General features: G+C 41.0%; 1 protein-coding gene and 1 pseudogene across 19 annotated transcripts in view; both read right to left on the bottom strand.

The window, feature by feature from the left end:
* The window catches only part of KIAA1217 (KIAA1217 ortholog), a 528,161-nt gene that overhangs the window by 185,463 nt on the left and 315,641 nt on the right, over nucleotides 1-27,057 (bottom strand). The window lies entirely within an intron of this gene.
* On the bottom strand, nucleotides 19,763-20,493 carry LOC119852140 (annotated as a pseudogene).

Raw genomic sequence — 27,057 nt, 5'->3', positions numbered from 1 at the left:
TCAAAGTCTGCTTTCTGAAGTCCGGGGTCCATATTCTGCTACTCTCCTTTCTTCCTTTTGTCAGGATCCTGAACTTGACCATCTCATGATCACTGCTGCCCAGGTTGCCACCCACTTCTACTTTCCCTACCAATTCTTCCCTGTTTGTGAGCAGCAGGTCAAGAGGAGCACGGCCCCTACTTGGTTCCTTCAGCACTTGCACCAGGAAGTTGTCCCCAACTCTCTCCAAAAACTTCCTGGATTGTCTGTGCACTGCTGTATTGCTCTCCCAGAGAGATGTCAGGGAGATTGAAGTCCCCCCATGAGAACCAGGGCCTGTGATCTGGAAACTTCTGTTAATTGGCCTGCTATATTTCTTTATGTAGTCCAGTTTCTTTATGTAGTCCAGGTTTCAGAGATGACTTACTGTTAGTAAAATTAGCATTAAGGGCTTTCATGACTTAGCTGCTCGTTGCCTACTTGCTATTGGATTTTATCACATTATCCTTTCCCTTCCTCCCAGTAACCTCTGTTCTGCCGATACTGTTTATTTGTCCACTGCTCCTACAAGCCACTCCCAACTTTCTTCTCTGCTTCCCCTTACCACCTTGCAACGCCAACAGACCTTCACCCACAACAGTCGTCGCAGTGGGCGGGATCAAATCTGGAACCTCGAAGCATGAGCTAAAAGCCTACTGGCTGTTAGCTAAGGCTGTAGAGCAGACTCATTTTATATCTCTCTCTAAGTGGTCTCGGTGCCACTAGATGGGACAGAGCACCACACCCAGGAGATGTGTGGGTTACACCCTCAGCAAACTAGTCCATAAAGCCACATCTCACGTCCTCTTTCAAATCCCTCAAGACAGACTTCTACTATGAGAACTACCAATTGATAATGACTAGTCTGGTGGCTTTAAGAATAATAGACATTGATATTTCTTGCTTATGTATTTATGATTTTTAAAGACCTACTAATTAATTGTCCAGTCAGCTGATCTAAACATGTTCTTATCATTGTTAGCCTCAACCTCCCCCCAATCCACTTTGATCCCTTGCTACATCCATTGTTGAGTCTTGTCTTAAATTAAATTGTAAACTCTGTGGGGAGCAATGATGTTTCTCTCTGTTTTTGCACAGTTCCCATCACAACAGGGCACTTGAGCACTACTGGAATACAAATAATACATCAAAGTCCAGGCTAATGAGAGAAAAGAGTGAAGTAAACCAGGTGGGATAAATTGTAATGGAGGCGTACTAAGGCAGAATTCCACTGGGACACTTACGGATCCATACTGCAGAAGACTCCTTGTATTTACTGCCAAAAGAAGTAGCCCATATTCCATCATAGCCTGCCTGCCAGAAGCCAGAGTAATATGCTCGTATAGCATGTATGAACATCACCCCCCTTCATTAGCCACTTCCAGTGAGGATAACCCTGTTGTTTAACAACAACTAAAGTAGTTAGTCCTTTAGCATCAACAGTAGGTGAGATTTTGCTTTTGATGCTGAAGGTTCCAGGTTTGAAACCCACTGAGCACCTGAGTAGATATATGTTTTTAGCAATGGCTCTTTATCCTGGAAAGTATGCAGAAGGGACTGTACCCTGTCCATGTCTCTAACCCATCTAACCACACATTCATTGCAGCATGAAGCTTCAATAAAGTGAACAACAATGCTTAGGTAGCACTCGCGCCTATGCTTTGCATGAACACACTGTTGAAGGGAGATAGGAACAAAGAACACATGTGCAGGACAACCCAGAATTTAGTCTTAACTGTATGACTGATTACTAGAATTTTTGAAGGCTGGAGACATGCTGTTGAATTGGGCACATTTCTTAGACGAAAGACAGACATTTAGGTCAGATATTTTCTAAAGAAGCAAAACATGGTTAGAGCAGTTTGAAGTTTGGGAAACCTCCATTAAAAATGGCCTTCCAAATGTACTAGATGCATGGGATTGAGCAAGATTAGACAAAAGGGCATTTAACAGTTAGAAGGATAAAAGAGGAAATAAAAACCTCCCTTACTGCATTATATCATTCTGAAAGAGGCAAGAATCTGAAGAGGTGGGTGGCAATCATCACTAGCATGACAACAGCTAGGAAATACCATGACTGAACTGCAGCAAGCAACAGAAGACTTGGGGAGATTCTCATAGGCACACAGTTCACTTGCATGGACATTTGTGGCTTGATAAAAGTATGTTCTCTCACCATTAATTACTAGTCATGCTACAAAAACAAAATAAAAGAAAAACAAACAACAAGAAACAGCTCTAACATATGTCTTTTATCAGTAATCTACTTAAGGTGAAATATTGGACTCTGAGGACAATAGCCATGTATAGCAACAGTACTATCCTGTTATTTGTGACAAGGAATTCAGATCTTCTGTTGCACTATTTGACTCATGTTCACAGGATTCCTTTTGCTTTGAAACACACAAAATACTGTTGTTCTGCTCAGTGCTCCACCTCCTTCCTGTTCATTGCAGTCACTAATCCATTCTGGGCCTCACCACATACACACACTTATTAAAAGAAAAGCATATTTAGAATGAGATCATGCTGAAGATATTGCATCAGGGGGATAAGACATGAAGTCTCTACTCATCATCAGAAAGATGGTTTAGTACAGTGTTTCTCGACCTTTTTGATACCAGGGACCAGCTTGCTAACTTCCTAAATGGTGATAGGGAGATCTCAGGGACCAGCGCTGGTTGCTGAGAAACACTGGCCTAATGGATCGACTGGGACTCAATTTATGGCTCAACTGCAGACTTCTTGTGTGACCCTTGGCAAGTCACTTAATCTATTTTGTGCCTCAGTTCCCCATCTGTAAAACAGGGATAATACAGGGGTGTTGTGAGGATAAAAATCCATTAACGATTGTGAGGCACATAGGTTCTCTGGCAATGAGGACTGGATAAGTATCGAGATAGGCAAAACACTCATTAAAGCTAATGGACACTTTACCTTACAAAGAACAAATTACAAAACCGAATAAGGACTTCAGAATTTGGACCCTCTGGCTTTAAGTTTAGAGAGTTTAGAAGGGCTTGCTGTTGGTCATGTCACTCTATATAGAACACTGGAAAGGACAGCTGAACATGAGCTCTCAGTGCAACATTGTAACTACGAGGGCAAGTGTGACCCCTGGATACATAAGATAATGTTGGGGGAATTCTGCACTGAAAAATTAAAAATTCCATGCACAATCTTTTAAAATTCTCCAAAATTCTGACTATTATATTTGTGAAAATAACAATATAATCATGCTAGTTTCAGTTATCTTGGTCATTTATTTCAAAATAACTGTCAGCAACTATGTCTGTAACAATACAGACTCCAAAAAAGATTCAGGACAAATAGATTCCTTACTAGGCATATCAATACAGAACTTTGAGTAATGATTCATTTAAACTACAATACAGAAATGTATTTCTAGCACCCCTCAGAAGCAGTGCGAAGGCTTGGGTGAGTCAGGGGTAATGGAGGAACTGATGGAGAAGGAAGTAATTGCTAGGAAGGAGCCTGGGAGTGAACCTGAAGGGATGCTGACTGTGGGTGGGAGAAGTATGAAACAGATTGTTTTTTGTGGGGGAGCAATTATTAGGAGTTAGTGAGCCTCCCCCCATGCAGACCCTGGCTGACCCCTAACGTCTCTCATTCAGTCAGGCACATCTGCCCCGTCCCCATGTGTCCCTGCATCACCTCTTCCCATCGCCATGTGTCCCTGCACCCCTCACCCCTCCTCCCCATGTGGCCCTGCATCCCCATTCCCATTCAGCCCCTGGCTCAATGCTGTCACCCCACTAACTCCTGTACCCCCACCCCAGTCTATTCCTCCCACTAGCCTTTCTGAATCGGAGTCTGAGAGACCCTCAGCAGCACCTTGTGATCCACTCTGTCCATCCCCCCATTCCCTGCATCTCCTCGCCTGGCCTCTTGGGCAAGGTGCTGTGAGGAAGGCAGAGGATATATAAGATAGGAGGAGGACATTTCATTGGCTCTGTACACGGGGTTAGTGAGACCGTTACTGAAATACTGTGACCAGTTCTGGTGCCCCCACCAGCAAAAAGGACGTTAAATTTGAAAGGGTTCAGAAAAAAGCTAAAAGAATTATTTGAGATCTGGAAAGCCTGTCTTACAGTGAGAAACTTAAGAAACTCAATTTATATAGTTTATCCAACAGAAGAATAAGAGGTGACTTAATCCCATCAACAAGCACCTACATGGGGAAGAGATTCCTGATAATAGATAGCTCTTTAATTTACCAAAAAAAGGCATAATGAGAATCAATGCTGAAAGCTGAAACTAGACAAATTCAGACTAGCAATAAAGCATAATTTTTTTTTAAATAGTGAGGGTAATTAATCATTGGGACAGCTTACCTAGGTCTGTGATGGATTCTCCATCACTTGAAGTCTTTAAATGAAGACCAAACGTGTTTCTAAAAGGCATGCTCAGACTCAACCAGAAATTATAGTATTGATGCAGATATTGCTGGATGAGATTTCTGCCGGAAGAAGTCAGACTAGATTATTATAATGGTCTATTTGAGCCTTATAATCTATGAGTTTATATTTTGTAGGTGAGATTTGTACTTATGGAAGTAAGGGACTGAAGTGGTCACCCGGTAAAGATTCAGGAATTCAGTGCAGCAAAATCAGGCCACAAGGGGACAGCAATTCTCTCTCACCCATTTTGATCAGACAGAGATTTAGAGACTGATCAGGCAACTATTTATTTATCATTATTAAGTCTGATTGTCATGGCAAGAAGATAAAAAATATATATCTTTAAAAAGGAAATCAGGGAATAAAATATTTATGTTCGTCACTGGAAATGGAGAAACATCAAATAATTATTTATTTTACAATAAAATTGTTTAGTATCTCTTAAAAATGCTGAATTACTTATTTAAAAGCTCGATACTCCACTGGACATATCAGGACACTTTAGTATATTTTCATGGAGGAGACAGTGACAAAGACCAGAACTTTGTATTAAATTATTTTTTGGTCATGATTTTTGTGACAAAAAACTAATGATTTGGGGCCAGATTCCAACCCACCCCCTTCACACTGTATACTACCTTACCAGGGAAATTGTCCAAGAGAGGTCAACAAGACTATTTGTGGAGAAAGGGAGAACTCAACATCGGTGCTAAACTTTTTACCTGTTCTACTTTGCAGATTCATGGCAATTAAATTATGTTATTCTTCACCCAGCTGGATTTATTGTGGGTTTCTACAGCAGATGGGAGGCTCTTGCTACCTCGCGTTCTCTTGGTTTGCATCAAGTTCTGTGAAGTAAGATCACTTCAAGGCTTAATCTGAGCTGGAAGTGCCAAAGTGGAGCTAAACAACTATTTCTCTTTGTATCCTGCTCACTCTGTTTTTCTTTTCATTTGCACCATGAAAATAGGCCTCTATGTAAACAGAGCTGAAGGCAGTCTACAGCTTGGCTTTATTAGGAATTGGTCAGGAGCTAACAGGTCAGCAAGGGTTTGTTTTGAAAACAGAGGTTTGAAGTTATCTGTGTTTTAACAGCTTTCTGCTGAGGAATGAAGTTATCTTTCTGTTGTTCATATGGTTAAATTACTTTTAGAAAGAACCCTAGATCTCCCTCCATCCAAAAAAACCAACAACCCCCAACAACAAAAAAGGACTGTGAAATCTATGAATGGATAACTAAAGTAAATACCAGTCAATAAACCACAAGAATCATTAACCAAAGCACATTTATAAAGATAAAACTTTAAGGAGGGAAGAGATATTTGTCCAGAGAACCAGCTTCTAATGTTCCAAGATCACTTGGCTTACAAAAGCAACAGACATACAGGGCAAAAATTGGCTCTCAGTTCCATGTGTCACCCTGTTGACTTCAGTGGGATTGAACAGGTGCAGCTAAGGGCAGAATTTGGCCCAGAGAGATAATATGAAATAATTTCTGCAGGTGATGTGCAAAAAGAGTGATAAAATGGTCTCCTACTAATCTTATTTCTGCAGCAGTTTATCCTGCATGAAAAGAATGAGACAGACTTCACACTTGAGTTCACAGCAAAAGGCCAAAATTGGCTGGTAAACTCAGACAGTTTGAACAGTAAAGCACACAAACATTTCTGTGTATGATGCATATTCTGTTGAAATGGTCTGTGGATGTACCTTGTTGTCAGTTTAGTGAGTTCTCCCTCACAGTATTGCACTGCAACTGCTGTAACAGAGCATTTACTCTCCAAGCAACCCAACCCTTATAATTCTGCAAACAACAACACTATTTTAAGACAGAAATATCTATGTCTAAAAGCAACCAATTAATAAATACAAAATACTGATTTTTGTCTTCCCTAGCAGCCCAGGATTCCACATAAAAGACAGCTAAAAACACAAAGCCTGAAGTTGACTCATCTCTTCTATGAACCGAATAGTGAAATCTCCAAAATATAATGCAACAGACTGCCTGCTGAGAAGAGGCTAGAGGGATTAAAAAAAAACCCTATGAAATGCCTCTTTCTACCTTACCCAGTATTCATGAACCCCAGACTCTCTGCTTCATGTTTGAAACTCTGTTTAGGCCAAAGAGGATTAAGGACAGCACTGGCCCATGACCACAAAGGCATCCAATCCATTCGTGATTCCCAGTCATTTCACTGAAAATGTCCACTTTAGAAAGCCATGTCAGCATTCTATTGGAACTTTTATTGCAGGGCCAAATCCCAGCTCCTGCTCCATTCTCACTGGCTGCTCCAGTCCAAAGGGGATGTTAAGATAGCTTAAAGAGCTAGCTGGGATTCCCATGCATAAAGCTGACACATCAGACTCTCTCGGTATTATTTGCTCCAGGTCCACACAGTGTAGAAGCATTCTGAGGACAGTTGGAGACTCAAGTGTGCTATGGCCCACGTAAGCTGGCAGAGCAGTCTTTAGCAGACCATTCCTGCCAAGTGCTCCCTGAGGCTGCTCTAACTTGCAACTGGGACCAAACTGGTCCCTGACTGCCACCAGTAGGAATGCTGCTCGATATAATGGGAAAGAACTATTGTCGAGTTTAACCAGAAGGAAGTAGGAAACAGCATCAACCTTGATTTCCCCCAGATATCCAAACTGCATCACACAAATTACCAATGAAAGACCCAAAAATAACATTTTTTTCTGACAGGGCTTTTGTTCTATCTCCAAAATGGAGTTTGAAATGGCAAAATAACAATACATGATCAAAGGGAGTTATTTCAGAAAGACAGAAGTTATTTATAGTTAAACATTTCCCAAACTACTCAGTCTGCAAAACACCTCACTGTATTATCTCAGTGAAAAGTGAACTTAAAAAAACCCAAGACCATTGCTCCTACAATGTGGCATCAGAGTTAAAAAAAAAAAAAAGTGTTGTGGCTGTCAATGTAGCATTCTGAAAGAATTTTCTTCCTGCCCACACAAATAGTACTGCAGATTTATGCACATAGTTTATCATTATCCTCTCATATAAAGAGAAGTTTGGGCCTTAAAAGGACCAAAGTAAGATTGACAGTTTGGACCTATGGATAGTCAAAGATTTGTTTCTTTCCTGTTTAAACATAGCAGTTTAATCTATAAAGCACTACTGAGACACAATAGACTATATGATAAAGCACTTTAAAACAGAGACAATATTAAATCTGCCAGTCTTACCCAGCGTTTATTCTATGCAGATGCAGGTTAGGGAGTCTCTCAGTACAGGGGAGCTATGGTTATAGAAGGTGCATAGAGAAGCAGGGAGTGAGAGTCCCCATCCTGCTCTTAAAAGTACTGTCAGTCTAGACTGGAATTAATTATTTCACAGTAGCTTTAAATGCTATATGACAACCTATAATTTCCCCCTAAAACTATTTTTTTTACACCTGCCTACTATATAATACATATTAAAAATATGACTTTGCTTTATGGAGGCAAGAGCTTAGGGATTTATGAAAGACAATCTGCAAGGTAGGGCTAAAAACAAACAAAGATCTCAGATCCAGGAAACTTAGCAAGAAGTACATGAACAGTTTGGAGGAACTGCATCAGGAAAAGTACTAGCAGCAGTGAGCAGCACATATCTTCCCCCATCCTCGGTCCACCCTGCGGACAGTGGCAACACAACCATCATACAGCTTCATAGATGTGGTGTAATCTTTGAATCCTCTTTCTTTTTTCCTGGCGCTGAGGACCAGCAGGACTCCTGAGCCTACTCAAAAGATCACTGAAGTCAGTGGGAGTCTTTTAATTGATTTCAGTGGCCTGTGGATCAGGTCTTAAGCGATACAAATCCTAAACTAAAGATCCCAAACTCTACATACCCATTTAAAAGATGCATTAATTTAGCATGAGGAGAACAACAAACAAAAGGCGACAAATTGGCTCAAAACCTATTGCCTTACATATTTATACAGGTTTATTTGGTCCTGCCTCAGCACAGAGGCTGGACTTGATGTAAACAAGTAAGGCAATATATTCCAGAGACCTCAAGCACCAAATGAATCTTCAGTGATGCCTCATTTATCTTCCACTGCAAAACATAATACCAAATAGACTGAACGGTTCCTTTTCTGCTGAAGTGAAGAATGAAGGAACACACAGTCATGTTACACATTTACGACTTCAGCAGCAACAAAAAGAGAAGATAGGCCTTTATTTCATGTTGCACAATGAAACTAAGATGCATGTTTATCCACTATAACTATGGTCCTTGTGAGTTAATGCTTACCTTTATAATGTGCATTTACTTCATACAGAGATGAGCCAGAATTCAATCCCCTAATCCATTACGTATAGGTTTTATTGGCTACTTCTTTAACCTTTCACTTGTGTTTCCCCAACAGGAATTGCTTTGTTAAACCTCAAAAAAATCATGATAAAACGCAGTAAGTCAAACAGGAATTCTAGCAACCAAGAAACCTTTCTGAATGAGGACTAGAGAAAAATTAATGTGTTATATCATTTATTTGTACTGAATCAGTACCAACAGGCTCCAGTCAGAGATCAGGGTCCTGTTGTGCTAAACAGTGTCCACACAGTCTCTGCTCCAAAGAGCCTGCAGTCAAAGTAAATGACAAGTGAAAACAGGTGGATACAAGAGACAGATGTGGGGAGCACAAGTGATCAGCAAGATCATTATGAGTGGTTTAACAAGCAGCAGTCACCGTGAACTAGCTGCACAGTCACTGCTGAATGCTGTGTAGGCATCATGACAGATGTGAGTTTTAAGGAAGGATTAGAAAGAGGATAATGTAGTGTCTTTGCAGATTTTTATGAGGAGCTTCTGATAAAAGTGGGAGGAAGTTCAAAAGCTTTTGAGGATGCAAATGTCCTACCCTGGGGCCATTCAGCATTTGTTACAGCCACCCTGTCAAATCAAACATAAGATGGAGGAGTATGAGACATACCAGAGCAATGTCAGTGTGTATGATTTTGTTGTACAGTGGACTGAATGTTACTTGAGAAGGTAATTATGGAACCCTTAAGTGGCTCCAGAGTGAAGGCTGTGCTGCTGCATGCAAAGGGACTGATTCAAAACCCACAGAAATCAATGGGAGTCTTTCCAGTGACTTCAGTGAGCTCTGATTCTTAAAGCAAGGGTTCACCTTTTCTCCCATACTAATTCATTAACATTTTTTAAAAGTGTTAATAAAATAGACTTGAGTTTTTTACCCAAAAAGTTATGAGGTCATAATTCAGGCTGTGCATCTGAATGCAATCATGAGGAACTGGATGTGTGTATTATGAATGCTTAGATTTTGGAATTCAAAGTGAATTTTTGCTGGGGAGCTGAGCAGTCTGAGTCTCTGCACAGAAGGGTGACTGGGAGATAAGGCATGTGCATAGACCCTTGTACAGATATTAGTTTTTGCTTAAGGGGTGATTTCTTTGATTTTTAGTGATTGTGTTGTATGGACTCTAATTAATGAGTTTGTGTGGGTGGGTGCATTAGATAAGAGGAAAGCATCACTCCTGCAGTGCTTGGTATTATGATGCACTGAGGATACATGCATGTCTACAGTATCCAAAATTCATCCCTTTGCCTAGCAGTTTCCTTTCTTTTATTCTTAACAAGGAATTAACCTTAACCTCAGCTTTCTCCCAGCAAGACTGTTTCTAGAGTGTCCCCTCTGCAAAATCTCCCATCTCACCCCATACCCTCTCTTCTCATATTAGAGATGCCTCATCTTTTATCCTCCTGAGCTGGGATCTAATGAAATCCACCCATTCTGGGTGGTGGATAAGTCAGCAGAACAGCAGTATCTCCATGCAGGGATCTGGAACCTGACATCCTGTCACATGCACTTTAAAAAGATCTCCCTGGGCACCAGGCAGGAAGGAAGGGAGATTGTTTATATGAGCAGCTGTTCAATGGTGTTCCAATAATCCATGAAGAATCATTTATTGAATCCATGTTTATAAAATGTAGGACTCATTGCTCAAACGCTTCATTTTTGTTTTATGGGACAGTTTGACATGTTCAATGACTTCACTTAAACATTCATTTCAAAACTGTCATCAACTGCCAAGTGCTACACTAAATGTACTAGGTTCACTACTGTAACAGGATTGAATTAGGAACTCTTAGAGCTGAACATGTGATGATGAACCACTGAACAGATAACATCCACCTAAATGATGAGCCATTCTAAGAAAATAAGTCAAATGGATTTTTTATCAACAAAGGCTAAGTATGCAATTCTAGGAAAGTATTGCCAAGCTTGAAATACTGCCAAAAAAAAAAAAAAGCAACAGCCTTCAAATAGATGGCTTTGTGGCTATGCTCGTGTGAGCACAATATTACTGCAAGGGCCCTTACATATCTAGCTGCTTTCAGTGAAAACTTGCTGGCCAATGCACAAAAGCCTGAGGACAAGCTTCTGTAGTCAGAGTTTATATGAAAATGGAGTAAAAATGAAGAAAACACTTTCAGTGAAGACTTGCTACAATCTCTTCTATTTAGAATTCCCTCTGCAGTTTCAGTGAAATAAAATATACATACCCATGTAACATATATATGGTTATTTGCAATGATTTAGCCTGTAACCATGAACTTTAGCTTACAGCCAATACACCTACCCTAAACAGACCAGGGAGATGTGCAAAATTTGGTAACTTTACATAAGGTTGTTGGGTGTTTGGAACTGGATGTGTGTATTGCGTCAGTGGAGGTAAGGTGCCTAAATACCTTTAAAATCTGACCCTTAGACTCAGTGCCTAAGTTCCTCCTATAAAATAGGAATAATTTCCAACCTCACAGGGACGTTGTGAGGATAAATACATTAAAGGTTGAGAGGTGTTCAGGAACTACGGTAACTGGGGCCATATAAGTATCCGAGATACAGAGTCTATGATAGGCACTGAGTAAACACAGAATAAAAGATGGTTCCTGATCCAAAGCACTTTGTAGAGCTAATTGGATCCTTGTAGACGAAAGGTAGAGAAGATTCAATAATTTTAAAATCTCCTTGTTATATGAATCTCAACCACAATTTTATATATTTTAGAAACAAAGGTACAGTCTACTATGCTGATGAGAAAACTGGAAAGGTTGGACATTATCTAAGAAGAGACTGAATACACAGGGAAATAGAAGTAATGGTGTCATGGTCTGAGACATACTTAATGCCTTAATATCTCAATCTGAATTTACTGCTGGGACTTATTGCTTTAATGGGTCTCAGCAACTGCCAAACTTGGAGTGGTTTAAAATCTGCATTTGAATTTCAATGGTTGGGCCCATTTTGAATTAGATAAGGGGAGATTAAAAAGGAACGTGATTAAGGTGTATATATTACGAGTGATAAAGAATGGAAGAGAATGGAATGGAAGTTACAAAACCGATAGAGTCAAAATTAAGAGAGTATGAACTGAAGTAAAGAAAAGGGCTGGTATTAAGGGAATACAAGTACGATATCTTTATGAAGGTATCATTGATGTGGAAGGGGCTGTTTGTTATGAGCTGCAGCAGAAGGTGAATCTGTGAAGATATTTAAGAGAGAATTAGACAAGCAATTAGAGACAATAATGTTTACAGGATATGAATGCCAGACTGAAAACTGGATGGACCAAAGTTTGGTTATATGATCTCCTTTTGTCTGCAATTAGCGTTTCAGCTTTCCCAAAAATCTGATAAGAGTAAACTTGAAAGTCTCTCCTTCAAAGAGAAAAAAAAATTACCCAACTCTTCTCTTTAACATAGAGACGCTAATTTAAAATTATAAAAGAGAATCTTATGATACTAATCATGTGGTGGTGACTCACCTCATTATTACCAAGTGTGTTGTTATTTCAAGACTTCTCATTTTCTTTGATTCTAACAAGAAATACATACTGTAGTTCTGAAACAGCTCAGTTCGTCTTGGCCAGCAGCAACTAACATTTACCACTGCTTGTTAGAACACCAAGGAGGCAGAACACCAGTACAGTAATTGGCTAACAGGGGTGTGGCTACTCTTCCTGGAGCACAGAAACTATTCCCGTAATACCTTCCAGGCAGAAGCAATTGATGTGGAGTACAGTACTCATTGTATATGCTTTCTGTGTCTGAAATACAATGAATATTGAAACACTGAGCAGGAAAGAGCACTTCAGGGACAGAATGTTCATGTTTAGAGAAAGCATCACATAACTATCTAATGACCCCCCTTGAACTGCAGCTTGCCTTAATTTTCTTTTGATCAATGTATATCTGTATAACCATGACTCTTCTGATTGTCCATTTTATTTAATTCAGAGTCTGAAAACCAACCTCTGTTCTTTTATCCTAAGTCCAGGTACATTAAAAAAACAAGAACATTGCTTACGAAGATAACCAATGCCAATTATCAACTCTCCTCACCTCTTCAACCTTTGGTCATATAGCCATCTAGCATCTAGCATAACTATACTATAGCCATTGCGTCCAAGTGTCTAATAATGAATATTGCTTCCCCTTTAACACATTTGGGACTTGTTTACATTAACTCTAAAGTTGATGTAACTATTGTCGCTCATGGGTGTGAAAAAACCACACTCCTGAGTGACCTAAATTACATCAACTTAAAGAGGTGTCTACATCATGCTATGTCAGTGGGAGATGCTCTCCTGCTGACATAGCTTCCACCTCTCGTTGAGGTGGAGTGATTACGTCAATTATGTTGCGCCGATGTAGCATAGTAGTGAAGACAAGCTTTTGGTTAATACTCTTAGCCTTGCTCCTGTCGACACTTACACAGGTGCTTAACTTTTAAGCGGTAGTCCCACGAGGCCGATACTGCTACTCTTGCTTAAAGGTAAGTACATGTGCAAGTGCCTGCAGAATCAGAGCCTTAGACAGGACTAAGACAAAATGGGGAGTAAGGGAGAAGATGCACTGTAATGGAGCGTTGTGTAGAACAGAATATTCTTCTCTCATATGACAACACTTGAGGCAAAGTCTGCCCTTTTTTTTTCAAAACTATATTGCAGTTTTACACAGGTTTTCATATTATTTTATGTCCCAAAGGACACTAAATGAACTCCCATTTGAAATACATAAAAATGGAATAGAAATACATTTTGAAAGGAATATATCTGCTAAATTAAATCATTCAATCTCTATACAGTAATAATAAATAATTATTCTTTAGCTTATGAACATTAGTGTCTATTTCCCTTTAACTAGTATATATAACTCCAGTTAGCTAGCATTAATGAAATTCACATCAGCATTGAAAACAGTATGTCCCTTAATGTACATTAAATACAGTAAATCAATTATTCCCATTCTTCTGGATCCACAAACAATGCAGACCTCTAAAATGAATGCTTATTAACGGAAGCAATTATTTTATGACATTTGTCAGTGTTCCTCTTGTACAAGAGAAGGAGATGAAATCACATGAAACAATACTGAAGTAAAAAAAATCAAAATAAACCAGAACACAGACTTGTGGCATATTCCAAACGTGACAGAAGGGGTAACAGGGGAAGGGGAGCAAAAGTAGAACAGTCACACTTAGAGTGACATCAGATTGGACACGACCTACACTGTCCCAGGAGTTTGCCACAGCACCAACAATTCTCTCTTAGCTGAGGAGGCCACACATCCCCGACTGCCAGTGGGGAAGGAGGTGTGTCACTAGCTCCTGAGGGAGGACTGCCTGCATTCCAAGACGTGGAGGCCAGCCAGTCGGAGACAGACCCCAACACACCGACATGGGACGTTACCGAGAGGGGAGAGACCAGAGAACCCCAGAGACTTGGGTAGGAAATAACCCAGGGAAGTTTTGCGAGGAAACAGTTATAGAACTGGACCAAGGCTTTGGTGTGTTTTGGTTGGAGCCCTGGTGAGCTGGTAGCAGGCAACCCCACATCCGACTGGGACCTAGTGGAGAGGGCGGGCCCAAGTTCCCTTATCCTGGCCACCACCCACCCCGAGGTGGTGGCCCCACTCATCATTATTATTGTCTCTGGCTGCTAGGCCACGCTGCCCTGAGAGCAAGGGCTGTATCACTGACTCTGGCATTGGGCTGCTCTACCCCGACAGCAAGAGCTGTAGTATTGACTCTGACCATTAGGCCACACTGCCCTGAGAGCAAGGGTCATAGTAAGGACTAAGGCCAAGAAGCTGTGCTGCCCTGAGACGCAGGGCAGCCCTTCCAACTTGACCATGGGGTTGTGCCGCACTTCTCCCCCACCCCCAGGGGGTGAGGGGGTGTATCAGGCTTGTATTACGTTCCAAACATGGAATCCTGTACTCATTACTTGACAGGTAAGTAAATGGTACTAAGTACATTGAGGGAGAAAGCACATCCCCATTGAATTTAGTGGAAATTTTGCCATTATCCTTAATGGAGCTAGGATTACACCCTAAATGTTTAAACCATATTTTGTTATGTCTCTCTTTTCTGAGATCTCAGTATGGGATTTGTAATGATTATAGTTTGGTACACAGCATGTCACTGGACTTGTTGCCTCATGTTTAATTTTTAAAGTCTGAGTCAAATGTATCAAAATGCCTTGAGGACTAGTATTAAGCTCCCATGAACTGCAGCTAACAATGTAATGCAGATGTGGAACAGCACTACTGTATACTGGCCTCTGCCTTCAGTTATGGATGCACAGTTCCCATTTACTTCAATGAGAACTACTTAGGTGTATCTGAGGATGGAATTGGACAGTTCGATTTTATGTCTGAACAAAGATGCTTTGCAGCTTCAAACTAGGGATTTCAAAGTGTGTTATAAGTTTCAGAGTAGCAGCCCTGTTAATCTGTATTCGCAAAAAGAAAAGGAGTACTTGTGGCACCTTAGAGACTAACAAATTTATTTGAGCATAAGCTTTCGTGAGCTACAGCTCACTTCATCCAATGAAGTGAGCTGTAGCTCACGAAAGTGTGTTATAAATATTCATATGTTTTGCCTCCCAAGATAGATGGAGAAACTAAGGCACAGAGGGCAAGATCCTAAGCTGGCATAAGCCAATGAAGCTCCATTGAAAACAAGGGGACTAAGCGGACACCAACGCAGGATCTTGGCCAGAGTGATTAAGTGACTTGCCCATCATCACAGAGGAAGTACAAGTTAGAGCTGGGAACAGAACCCAGATTTCATGACTGCCAGTCTTGTGCCATCCTTCCTCCCTTAGCAACCATATTTATACAACTGTTAGCCTTGAAAGCTTTCCAATTTTTACTTTCTTAATTGGATAATAGTGCCCTTAGTATTCAGGGTATTCCTTATAATAAGTATGGTTAGTATTGTAAAAACTGAAAAAGGTTACTTGCCTACAAGTTTTTAATGGTGACCAATGCGAACGATAAGATAAGGAGAATTAAATATCTCAGGCATTATGGCAGAAGCTAATGGTACAGATGGCTCAGGCAATTCTACATTCAGAATTTTGAGTGTGAGATTTTCTTCATGGCCCTAACATTTTCCTCCTGGGGGTGAGGGGATTTTTGCACACAGGGTTGTATTAATTTTTTTTTAAACTTTCTCAGAGCATGCATTTGTCTGTGTGCACACAGAGAAACAGAGCTGAAATGGAGAATGGATTTGGAAGAGTTTATTTATTCTGAAAAGCAGAATGATTGCATTCATTTGATCCTTGATGTATCAGGGTTAAGCTCTGTGTTGCAGGGTTTTTATTTCTGCATTATATATATATATGTAACTATTTCATATTGCTTAAAGTAAAAATACCAAATATCCAACCCAATAATAAAATTTGTTCATTTAAAGTTGATGGAGAACTCAATGCAAATGCCTAAAAATGTTAACGACCCTTCTTGTTTATTTTTATGTATACAAATTTGTAGCACAAAGTATTTCCTCAGGCAACTAAGTGCTCCTGAAAATACTTTGCATATGTAAAATATGACTGGGCCCACTCGACACCAGATCTGGTTTGCTAATATATTGGTAGAAATTTTTGACATTTTTAAAGGGGTCTATAATTTCAGAATGAGACTTACTTATGGCATGTTCATGAAGATCTGTAAACATCTGTGCTCTTCACACCACACATTGTGATTGTTCTGTTCTTATGAGGCATTCAGAGGCAGAGGACTTGAAACATGGAAATTCTACTATTGGAGAACCGCGGCAGAGCGGCGGTGTGACTCACACTTGTGTCAGAAGTACATATGTGCCTGCAGTCACAGAGAAGCCAGATACCTTGGCTCTCTCATTATAGGCTCCTACAGCACAGTAATGCAAATTTTATCTCATTTGCAGATCTGGTTTTGGACAACTATAGAATGCAGAAGGAAGCCTAAATAAAACTATGGTAAGTATAATGGCCTGCAGCCACACACCTCCAGTGATCCAGTCAGATTCTAAAACTAAGCAGGATTGCACCCGCTTACAATTTAGCTGACGTTAACAACTCTTGAGTTTCTTTGGGAAGTGGTACTGGCTATCACACTAGGTGGAACCCTTTCTCCCCGCTGGTATGGAACAAATGCCCCTGACATTTGGATGCCCTATTCTCCCTGAGGTGCTCTCTTCAAATGAGACATAAACCAGAGTTAGAAAATGCTACCAGATGTCAACTAGCAATGACACTAAATCCATTTGCCAGAACAGGGATGGGCAAACTCTTTGGCCTGAGGGCCACATTGGGGTTGCAAAACTGTATGGAGGGCTGGGTAGGGAAGGCTGTGCCTCCCCAAAAGGCCTGACCCCACCCCCTATCCGACCCCTCCCACTTCCCACCCCGACTGTCCCCCTTAGAATCCTCCCCATCCATCCAACCCCTCTGCTTCTTGTCCCCTGACCCCCCCCTCACAGGATCCCCTGCCCCTATCCAACCCCCCCTGCTCCCTGTCCCCTGACTTCCCCCCTCCTGGGACCCCCCATCCCTAACGGCCCCCTGGCACCCCATCCCCTATCCAACCCCCTTGCTTCCTGTCCCCTGACTGCCCCCTTCCAGGGCCCCCCACCCTTAACCAACCCTCCCATCCCCTGACTGCCCCAACTGCCATCCACACCCCTGCCCCCCCAACAAGCCCCCCCGGGACTTCCATGCCTATCCAACCCCTCCCCATTCCCCATCCTCTGACTGCCCCCCCCCAGAACCTCCGCCCCATCCAACCGCCCCGACAGGCCCCCTAGGACTCCCACACCTATCCAACCACTCCCTGTCCCCTGACTGCCCCCCAGAACCCCCAGCCCCCTTACCATGCCGCTCAGAGCAGCATGTCGGGCAGCCACACTGCCTGGCCAGAGCCAGACGCGCTGCCCTGCAGGAGTGTGAGGCCCCGCCGTCCAGAGCTCTGCCCATGCAACAGCATGGCTGCGGGGAAGGGGAGACAACAGGGGAGGGGCCAGGGGCTAGCCTCTCCAGCAGGGAGCTCAAGGGCCGGGCAGGACAGCCCCGCAGGTCAGATGTGGCCTGCGGGCCTTAGTTTTCTATCTACCTCTGGCCCAGAGGTGGGCAAAGACGAGGAGAAGTGGCATTCTTCTCCCCATCAGTGAGGTCTGGGTCAGTGCCCTGATTGGAAGTCTACCTCACCCACCAAGCTGCTGGGAAGAAGGAGAATGTGGTGATTTTTCCTGGAAACTTCATTAGTTTCAGCCTCTGACTCACAGCTGCCGGATATGCATGAAGTGCTCTGAGGAGCTTTTTCTCTTCTTCCTATTACAGTACTTGTAACAGTCAGGAGACCTGGAGAGGACAGATCTCCCATACTCTATCTTTCCCCCATGAAAAACTTCAGTGCTTGCTTCTACTGCTGTTTAGAACTTTCCTAAGTAACAAAAGGGCGAAACTGACATGATTCCTAACTGTTTCACTGCTGCTTGAAGAATTTTGGAGTGCAATAGTGAAACTAACCAAGTTTGCTAATTTCACACTTTTGTAACTTGCGAAGTTATGAAGAGCAGTCCTGGCAGTGGAGCTGTGTGTCTGTTTACTCAGGAAGATATCACTGTGTCAGCTTACATTTGAAAAGTTATCTTTGTAACCATAAGAGTTAGAAACTTTGTTAAAGTGACAAATTCTGTAGAAAGTCATGCCACACTTGCCAGAGAGATTTTCCTACTCATCACTTCAGGGGGTTTTTCAAGCCCTGTGTAAAACCAGGTAACAACCATTTGTGGCTACTAAAGAGCCTATGGCACTTTTCACAAGCTGGTGTCTTGACCAAATTGAAATACAAATAATTATATTCTAAATCCCCCCTACAGTTTCATTTGGATAAGGTATTCTTTACCTTCTCCCTAAATGTTGTAAAGTGTTGCTGTGAAATTTTGAACAGCTATAATGTTCCAACTCAGTGAATGCTTTTCTCTGGTGGATGAAGTGATTTCTGTGCATCTTTGCCCCATGGGATCTTTCAAGAAGGAAGGAACTACAGGCATGATCCAAAACCCACTATAGTCCAGAGAGGTCTTTCCATGAGCTTAACAAGCCTTGGAGCAGTTTAAGATATAATACTTTAGAGTATGTTAAATTTTGGTATGGCAGTGGTAACTTCCATATAAAATGTGTCCAGGGCTATATATCATTTTGATTAAATATTGACATAAAAACTAAGGCTGTTGATTAATCGCAATTAACTCAAATATTAATCATGATTAAAAATTAATCACACTTTTAATTGCACTGTTAAACAACAGAATACCAATTGAAATGTATTACATATTTTTGGACATTTTTAAATATATTGATTTCAATTACAACACAGAATACAAAGTGTACAGTGCTCACTTTATATTATTATTACAAATATTTGCACGGTAAAAACAAATATTTTTCAATTCACCTCATACAAGTACTTTATCATAAAAGTGCAACTTACATATGAAGATTTTTTTTCTTACATAACTGCACTCAAAAACAAAATAGTGTACAACTTTAGAGCCTACAAATCCACTCAGTCCTATTACTTGTTCAGCCAATCGCTAAGACAAACAAGTTTGTTTACATTTACAGGACATAATGCTGCCCGCTTCTTATTGATAATGTCACTGGAAAGAGAGAACAGGCATTTGCATGGCATTTTGTAGCCAGCATTGCAAGGTATTTACGCGCTAGATATGCTAAGCATTCGTATGCCCCTTCATGCTTTAGCCAGAGGACATGCTTCCATGCTGATGATGCTCATTTAAAAAAAATGCTTTAATTAAATTTGTCACTGTGCTCCTTGGGGGAGAACTGTACGTCTCCTTCTCTGTTTTACCTGCATTCTGCCATATATTTCATGTTATACCAATCTCAGATGATGACCCAGCAGATGTTCATTTTAAGCAGATTTGATAAAACAAAAAGAAGGTACCAATGTGAGATTTCTAAAGATAGCTACAGCACTCAACCCAGGGTTTAAGAATCTGAAGTCCCTTCCAAAATCTGAGAGGCATGAGGTATGGTGCATGCTTTCAGGTGTATTAAAAGAGCAACACTCTGATGTGGAAACTACAGAAAAGAACCACCAAAAAAGAAAAACAACCTTCTGCTGGTAGCATCCGACTCAGATGATGAAAATGAACATGTGTCAGTCCCAGCTTTGGATCATTATCAAGCAGAACCCGTCATCAGCATGGATGTGTAACCAATGTGCCTAATAGGGAGATATCTCTTTAAGAGACCTGTTGGGGGGAGGTAGGAGAGAGTTGTGTCTGGGATCATTGTGGGGTTTTTTTTGTTTTTTTTTTTAGTTGAATTTTAATTTATTAGGCAGACAATACAAAGAGATTCACTTAGACTTCTGACTCTGTGTTTGAGCCTTCAACACTTTCACAACAATCTTCTTTTCCTCAATAAGGAAAGCTCATTTGATTCTGTCACAGACACATTTAGCACATATAGAACTGCCATAGGCTCTGCTAACATGCTTCTTTGTTTTTGACAACCTCATAAGGATTTTAGGGCCCACAGCACAAACATTGTGAAGTCTTCCTGGACACACACCATATGCAGACTTTGGTGCCTTGCGAACTTTCTTAGTGTAAAGGTAAACAATCCTGGTACCTGGTATCTGGGACAGCCTTGACTTTTTAGAGGCTGTGCTGCAGAACAACCTACGACAGTGTGTCAGACGCTGAACCAGTTTTTATTTTGTAGGCAGATTTAGCACTCCCTATCCAGAAACTTCTTGAATTGGGTGTGGTAGTTTTGGGTCTGTTCCAATAGGTTCCCTGTTGCAGGAGTCAGACTCCATGAGGGCAAGCAGTCAGGGCAGCTGCTTTACTATGGGTCAAGTATCTTGCGTGAGTTGAGAGAAGCTGAGCCCAGGAGCAGAGCAGGCTGTTATCCCTAACTCTGAAGCATTTTGCAGCAGGTTAGTGATATTGTTAACTCTCTAACAGGGAAGCATGGGCAATGTTAATTATAGCAAGGAGAAATTGGGAGAGAAAAATAACTTGTTTTAATTGTATGCTTTGAATGTTGTTTTGATTTTAGCCAAGCTGTGCTAGTTAAATTGTCTCAAATAATATGATTCACCAACTTTTCTTTAAATATAGTAAAGGGGAAAGAGTCATTTATATTTTGTTGTTCTCAATTTTGTGTTTTCTTTAAATCTATACACTTGTGACTTAACTGAGTGATTGGTTAATCAGTTGGTTAATCAGTTAGTTGACAGCTGGCTAGCAGTGATTTCAGCAGAGGAAGAGTCTGCATGGATTCCAACTGAAGATTCCTACAAGCAAGTGGAGGAAAGATGTTTTAGACCAGGGGTCTCAAAGTCCCAGCCCGTGGGCATCTGCAGCCCGAGAACCTCCCCACTGTGGCCCATGGAAACTTTTTTAAAAGTTCTTTCATCCAGCCCTCATGGCTGCCAGCTGAGGGCAGGGGGTGGGAGGGTCATGCACTCAGTAATATGATCCTTCCCCCCAGAGTCTCATAATGAGCAAAGAAACACAACACAGGTTGATGCCCTGACTGGCACTCTTGTTAAAGGCCCAGCTCACCCTCTCACAGGGTAAAAATTAGAGCAGCCAACTTGGCAAGGATCACCAGAACCTCCCCTATGCTGGAGAAAGATGGGGCTCAAGCGCAAGTCACTTAGAGCATGTTACATAGGCTTTCCATCTCCTGTGGACTCTCCTGTGCAAGGGGGATCCTCATCAGCCCCTTTGGGACAGCTTTAAGTCAGGCAAAAGGGGACTGGGGCCAAGGTCTGTAGCATGAGAATGTTAATGCTGTAGAAAACAATACAGATTTTATATGAAACCCCAAAATGTATGGCTGGGTCAGAAAGCAGCAAAGTCCAAGCGGTGTGTGGTTAAGGCTGCCACAAGGCTTGTGCTTCAGCATACCACAAGCCATCATATATCAGCCACAAACACAGGACAGGTGCTTAGATAGATCAGACAGACAAATGCAGCATTCATGGTCCTCTATCAGAGCTTTCTGCAACACTGGATAAGCTTCTTGAAGAGCAGGGGAGTGCTAAGTTGCCTATCATGAGACTGAGTCCATCCAGATCTCTGTTCCAACCCAACACCTTCCCACCTACATCAGATAATCTTCATGTAATCTTCGCTTTGGTGTCTGATGAAGGTGCATTCCAGGATGGCTCACAACTATTCTGGCGAGTACTTCAAAGGAGGAAGAACAGGAGTGTGTGTGCCTGGATGTGGGGGCAGAGGCCTGCAATATAGTTGAGCACTTTTTCAAATCAGAAGTGAAGACTGTACATGCAGGGTACAATTTAATAACCTGCCTATTAGGACTGTAACCGAAGCAGCCAGCAGGAAGGAGTGGATGTGTAACACAGCTTCTGAGTGGCCTTCTGGGTCCCATCTTGAAGTTACTGCCTTTAAATGTCAGTAGCCAGGCGTACTGATGTCACCCCTGAGCCAGGGCAGCAAATGTAAGTAGTTCCAAGTCTTTGAAAGAGAAACAGACCTTTGGCCTACATACTTAAGCCTTACAGCATGCAGGGCACCTGCTCAGAAACGGGATAAACAGCCACAAATTCCTGGGGATACGGGTTTACAAACAGAGCACTAAGCAAGGTGTGCATTTGAAGGCAACAGCTTGGGTGCATTGTGGGGCATGAGGCCAAAGACAACAAGGCCTTCAACTGCTTGAGGAGTGCACCAATGACCTACATAATGCAGATTCTACTGTGGGCTTATTACTACTATAAAAAGAATTCTCTCTATATATATTTGTTAAAAGCACTTTATCACAAATTTTATCTGAAGATACAAATTTCCATTTTAAATGGTACTTGCTGTACATTTACCATGGACGCTGGCTACACTTGTCAGTTCTGTGTTCGTGGTATTTCCCACTGGCAGGGAAGACCATGGTGCAGTAAAATGTTGTTTTAAATTCACCCACTGCATTCTTCCATTAAGGACAGTATTTGCTAGTGAGTAGACAAGAGGAAACAATAGGGAAACATTTATAAACACTTCCCACTACTATTTTGAATATGTTTACTGATAGTTTAATTATTTAAATGTCTTTTTTTAGGAGACCCTCTCCTCCCTCCATTCTTTGGTCCACAAACTGTGGCTGACAGAGGAGCCCTGGTTCCTGGAATAAGTGGAGGAAGCAGCTTTAAATGAGACATTTTTTCCTCTCCAGCAGCCCCCTCCCTCCCTCCCTTTCCATCTAAAATAGTTCCTACTTCAAGCAACTGAAATTGCTGAACTTAAATCAGCTCTGTACTGTACGTTATTGTTTATATAGTGCGAGAGGTGTTTTCATTTAAACGAAGCCCTGTTACCTACAGGAGTGCTGCTAAAAGTTGCAGCCAGGCTGGGAAGGGAAGCAGCAGTTTCCCAATGCTTCAAAAGGTCTCAACTCAAGGGAAGGACAGGAACGGGTTTGGGGGAGGAGGATATTTTTAAAAAGCAAAATTCCTCTGGCAATGTTGTTAATGGGGAGTAGGTATGAAACGTAGTTATTCTCCATTTCTTTTAATCTGATACAACGGTCATAAAGATTTTCTGCTGTTTCTTCCAGCGATGAGGTCCAAGCTATAGTGTCCCCAGTGATGAAGTCCTGGAAATGAGATGCTATATAAATGGGTGGTTATTGCATTAAATGCACTATTAAAAAGCTACATTTACAGTGATGCAAGAGCTAATCTACAGAGCTGCTGGGATTTCCCAAGATCTGATATGGGAGTTAATTCTTTTCATATTACAAAATTACACAAGTTCTTTTTCATTCACACTGTTCTCTTGGACCTCTTCTGTGAACCTTAGTGAAACCTTATCAAAGCATCTCTTATAAAACAGCCCTAGCAAAGGCAAGTTGTTTTGCAGAGTGAGTATCTGAAATGTATAACTGTGTTCAAAAAAGATTTAGATAAGTTCATGGAACATAGGTCCATCAATGGCTATTAGCCAAGATGGCCAGGGATGCAACCCCATGCTCTGGGTGTCCCTAATCCTCTGACTTTTAGAAGCTGGGACTGGATGGCAGGGGATTATCCACTTGAAAAATTGCCCTGTTCTGTTCATTCCCTCTGAAGCATCTGGCACCAGCCACTGTCGGAAGAGAGGATACTGGGCTAGAGGGACAATTGGTCTGACCCAGCATAGCCGTTCTTATATGAGAGGGCATCAGTTCAAGATCATCAAAAAGGGAAGACAAAAAAGCATAATAAGAACACCAAGCTACATAATCTGTTTTCAAGTTGGACCTCCAGGAAACCAAGTGCAGCTCTTTATACACCCTTGAATACCAACGTTCTTGTACATAGCTTGCTACTTTTATTGTGTAGACATAGCTGAATCCCACCAGTCAACTTCTGTATACGATTACATGCTGCTAAAAGCATAGAAGATATGTTTCAACTAAAGTTGAACCATATATCAGCCTACTGTCAGTTTAACATATTTTATCTTACTTAAGGTTTGACACAATGTTTTTAGTCTTCAAGAGCCAAATCCTATGCTTACTCCCCACTGACCTCTGAGCAACCCCTTTGGCAGTAATATAAAGCAGTGCGGAACTTGCTCACAGAAGTGCAATTGCAATTCAAACACACTCATTTCTTGATCTGCAAATCAGCAGAATCTCAGACAAAGTCACTCAGAAATAAGCAAGCCACAACACACACAGACTTCATGCTCTTTGGCTAAGATTTTTAAAGGAATTACTAGGCATCCCAGCTGACAGAGTTATCCAGCTACCAGTGTTCTTTGTGGAACATTGAATAAAGCATCTCAAAGGAAGACACAATTTAGACATAATAAAGGAAAAGAGATGATATTTCAGTCTTTTGCCCATTATTTTGTTTCCTGAGATGATTGACCTTCTGTGACCAAAATAATGGCCCTATTTTAAAAGAAACTTGCAAGGACAAAAAGAAAAGCAGTACTTGTGGCACCTTAGAGACTAACAAATTTATTAGAGCATAAGCTTTCGTGAGCTACAGCTCACTTCATCGAATGCATCCGATGAAGTGAGCTGTAGCTCATGAAAACTTATGCTCTAATAAATGTGTTAGTCTCTAAGGTGCCACAAGTACTGCTTTTCTTTTTGCGAATACAGACTAACACGGCTGCTACTCTGAAACTTGCAAGGACAAAGTAAGTGCTGAAAATCCACCTATCTGGTGACACAAATTTCTCTGACACGCTATAAAGGCAACTGGGTATATTCTGCACACCAAGATCTTTTTAAAAGCTGTATTTCATTTACATTTCTTAGGCTTTGATATCATCTTGATCAATCGATTCATCACCCCTCACAGAGAGAGTACTGATCACATTCGTGTTGTTCTAACCAGTCCTTCAGCTTACCCGCTGGCCAGGCAGTCTGTGGCACTGGACACCTGATTGGCATAGTGCACAGCCCAGAACCCCTCAGTGATCCGCCAGCCTCAGACTCTCAAAAATAGCTGGGATTACAGGCACGCATCACCTCGCCCAGCAGGCTTTAATATAGATTTGATTAAATAGTTGCAATTGTGTGAGGAGAGAGAGATGCTTTAAAAGAGAAATCCTACTGGCATACATTTCCATTCTAAAATCAGATAAGAAAGAACTGTCAACTCATATAGTCTCTTTAGCATTAAAAACTACACAGATTAATTAGTACAAACCAATTATTATAAATTGACCTACTTATCAATTATCTCTATACAGGCACTCAATCTAAATCAGGAACCTTCTCTCTTCTGACAAAGATTTCAGTAAAATGTGAGAAAAGTAGTTTTAGGTATAACACCTACCCGTGGGTTGCCCTGCCAATTTCTTTGGTTTTATCATCATATTTCCTATGTAAAGAAAAATAATTTTCTCTCCTTACTGCTGTATCAAAGAGCCACACAAATAAAAGAGGAACTGACTAACTGCACAAGGGAAACAGTAAAGATATCAAATGCAGAAAGTAAATAAATGGAAAAGTAGAAAAATATTTTTCTCTAATCTCTTTTAGTTTGATAATCTCACATGTAGTTGTAACACTAGGTATACCCCTTCAGAAAGAAGTAGAATTTCTTAGTTAATGGTGTCCCTTAAAGTGCAGCAGCGTCTCTATGTATGATAAAAAATGTGTAGTAGGATGGCCAACTTTAACATACCCCCTCCTACTATGCTCCTCTCTTCCGGCCCTTGACATTTAAGTTACAGCAATTCAGTCTCAGTAGGCCAACTTCAGAGGTGATATGTAAGAGGGTTACATGTCAGTAAGTGGGTGAGAGTCTAAGTTAGTGTGACTTACATACTGAGTAAGGGCACTGGAAGTAAATTTAAATTACGCTTTTTAAATACTCCCTCTATTCACTTACACCCCGGAGTCTCATGTTTAGGAGAGGGGGCTGCTGAATTCCAGCAGGCTTTCCTTTATATTGCAAATCAGCTATTGTCAAAAACCCACTTGCCCAATTCACAGAACCAGGGGACCAAAGAACACTCAATGCCTAATACAAAAGGCAGCTTGTATGATGGGAAAGGGATGGCATGGGATGGCAAATTTTTTTTTTTTTTTTTTTTTTTTTTTTTTTGGTAGAGGAGAGCTAGTTAGAACCGTATTTGTGAGGAGAAAAGAAACACAGTATGGCTGAGGTTTCAAACAGAGAGCGCCAGATTTTTTGACCTTCCTGAGTTGTGGATGGTGCAAGATTGGGGTGGCAAAGTTAAAGGTTTCCTTATGTCCTTTTTGTAGCCTCTCCCCCAATCCTGGGATCATTTTTCATGGTGGGCTAGTCCCTAGGGCAAAGCAAAGTAGCCTCAGAATTGCTCTAGTTTCACTTTTGTAAGTGGTAAGATTCTGTAATAGAATTAATCTCCAGGAAATGTGTTTAAGAGGAGGAATTTAACAATGATACTTATTGTTGTAGTTAAATATCAGTGTAATAAATTTATTACATTTAATGACAGCCTCATATGTCTGTTACATAATGAGATCTTAATAAATGAGTTTATTATGAAGGTTGATTATATATTAAAACTTTTACACTATTACATGCATTCAGGACTCTTAAAGGGGGTATTTTACTATAAAAATTTCTAAACATACAATATTCAATATATAACTGGGTTTGTAAATTGGTCTTGACCTAAGCCACCTAGAAAAATGTATGTCCATTCATTTATATGCCACCTTTTGAATGGTATAATTCATAGCTATAGTTTCACATATGTACATATCCTTATCTGGATCCTATTAAAACAAATATAAGTGTAAATAGTCCTCAGTAAAC

The sequence above is a fragment of the Dermochelys coriacea genome, chromosome 2, assembly GCF_009764565.3.
Source record: "Dermochelys coriacea isolate rDerCor1 chromosome 2, rDerCor1.pri.v4, whole genome shotgun sequence".
NCBI classification, from domain to species: Eukaryota; Metazoa; Chordata; order Testudines; family Dermochelyidae; genus Dermochelys; species Dermochelys coriacea.
Note: the sequence above shows the minus strand (reverse complement) of the source record. Positions and strands in the feature narration are given on the sequence as shown.